The sequence below is a fragment of the Sapajus apella genome, unplaced genomic scaffold, assembly GCF_009761245.1.
Source record: "Sapajus apella isolate SASKATOON/1434 unplaced genomic scaffold, GSC_monkey_1.0 scaffold9516, whole genome shotgun sequence".
Taxonomy (NCBI): Eukaryota; Metazoa; Chordata; class Mammalia; order Primates; family Cebidae; genus Sapajus; species Sapajus apella.
In genome coordinates this window covers 24-2,432 of record NW_022446437.1, presented here as the reverse complement: position 1 = coordinate 2,432, position 2,409 = coordinate 24, and the positions used below count along the sequence as shown (strand labels likewise).

Genomic DNA, 2,409 nt, shown 5'->3' with positions numbered 1-2,409 from the left:
ATTTACAGCCTTAGAAATCACATATGAAAGGGTTTCTGGTTTACAGTTTTAGGAATCACATAGGAAAGGGTTTCAGTTTACAGCTTCAGGAGTCACATAGGAAAGGGTTTCTGTGTTTACAGCTTTAGGACTCACGTGTTAAAAGTTTCCTGGGTTTGATCTTGTTTTAAGTAAAAACAGTCTTCTGAAGTTTCCCCAAGACCAAGCCTGCCATCTACAGGAAGGTGAAACAGGAGGCGCCAGTCGGTCAGCCTTTTCTTCTATTGAAATGCAGTGTGACAGTCAAAGGAGAAGCTGATCTCAGATGCCTGGGTCTCCTTCCTCACTACCTCCCCTATATCCTTCTTATCTCAACAACTGCTCCCCAGAAACCTTCCACTTAAACACGATTTCTGCCAGGTCTGGGTTTTTACTCCCTGTACATTTTCCTCTCACCTGCCCCACACCCCTCTTCCATGTCTACTCTGTTCTTTCACTTCCAGATCATTGAGGATTTTCCATTTAAAAATATTTTTAAAAGCCATAAAGAAGTAGATAACTGGCCATCCATATTCAGACCACCTGGAATTAATTACTGTTAAAATATGTACATATTTTTATTCCAAATCATTTTATTGTATTTTTTAATTATACATGCTAAGCCTAGACTATACTTACAGTACAGAAAATGTACACATATGTTAAATTTTTGATCACCTTAAGTTCAAAAATAACTTTTCGTAACATTCGGGCAACACTGGAATTTATGGTCTTGTGGTATATCTACAGAGAGAAGAATGTATATTTTAACTAGACTGTACTCTCCAGGCTGCACAAAAGAAAAAAATAATAATATATACGTATGTGTGTTTATGTACATATATGAAAAGTAATATAATAAAAAAGATATATATATATATATGCTTTTATAAAATTGACCTTAGATTTTATTTTTATTTTACAAATATTCCATTTCATAGAGCATGAACGTAACTGCAGACAAAGAGACAGAAACAGAAATGAAGGAATTACTGAACTCCTTCCTTTAGACACTTTTCTAAAGGAATCCACATGCTCTAAATTAAGTAGAAGATGTTAAGATTTGGAGGTTTTCTTATGACTTTTTACAATCAAGTTGATTAAGGTGTGAGTTGAATATGGTACAATACATCCATTTCAAGTTCGATGATGTAGCTATTACTCCAAGGTACTTTTGTGCCCTTTGCAGTCAGTCCCCCACCAACTCCTTGACCCCAGAAATCAATGATGGATGTAGTTTCTGTCACTATACAGGTAGTTTACCTGTTCTAGAAATGCACCTTGATGGAGCCACACAGGATGCACTCTTCATCACTCAGCATGTTTTTGAAATTATTCATACTATCTCATGTTTCTGTAATGTTTCTCATTTTATTGCTGAGTAGTTCAGGTAGTTGGAGTAGATGGCAGTGTGTTCTGCCGCCAGGTGAGACTGCGGTTCTGACTTGTGGGTCTCCGTGCGAATATGTGCAAGGGCACTTGGGCACTGGGAGAGCTGTTGACCTCCACAAAGTAAGCGTGTTACGTCCACAATACCACAAAGTAAGCGTGTTACGTCCACAACCCCACAAATTAAGTGTGTTATGTCCACAACTCAACAGGAACACTAAAAGCCCCAAAGGCTTTGTTTTCATTCTAAAGAACAGCCTGTCTATGTACAGTTTGTACCTGGTTCTATGAGGTGAGAACACATTCCTTGCTAGCACACTGTCGTGGGGGCTGCCGTTAGAAGCAGAGGCTATGTGAAGAGTGATTCTGGGGGATATGAGAAAACACAAGGTTTTCACAGAGAACCTGAGAAACTGGATACCATGAAGCAATCACTGATTACAAAAGGAAGAGAAGAGCTCTGCAACCACTTGGCATCTGTTAAAGAAACTGCCAAGGACGACAGCAAGAATGGTAACAGATCATAACTATCTGTACCCCACATTTGCAGCTCTAACAATGACCTCAGGCGCCATACAAGGTACCCACTGAAACTCGACCCTTTTCATTGCCCCCTGGATATTGCACTACAAAGACGTAAGTGAAAAAGCTGGACACAGTCACCTGCTCCCACAGGTTATGCAGTCAAGTTTCCTCTCTTCGTGGAAACCACAGGAGTGAGCATATCTGAAGTGCAATGGATAAGCCTTCATCCTGAAAAACCAGCGTCAACACCATGATATGTGGCCCCCTAGGCAAGCACAACCTCACATACTTCTGCCTGACAGCCTCATATGCCTCACCCTTTACACACGCAGTGACTTGGCCCATGTACCCCAGCCCAGAGCCCTCCTAGCTCTGACACCCAGCTGGGACTCTCAAGTCGGACCAGCAGTCCTGGACTCGCTCCCACAACAGGGAGCTCTTTCGTGGGGAAGGAGCTGGTGGTGAAGCAGCAGCCCC

The 2,409-nt window shown here is 41.5% G+C and overlaps 1 non-coding gene across 1 annotated transcript; it reads right to left on the bottom strand.

Annotated features, from left to right (window-relative positions):
- Positions 1-2,044: 2,044 nt before the first annotated feature.
- On the bottom strand, positions 2,045-2,209 carry LOC116548308. The gene has a single exon (XR_004267386.1). It is a non-coding gene; the product is annotated as a U1 spliceosomal RNA (small nuclear RNA).
- Between the last annotated feature and the right edge of the window lie 200 nt (positions 2,210-2,409).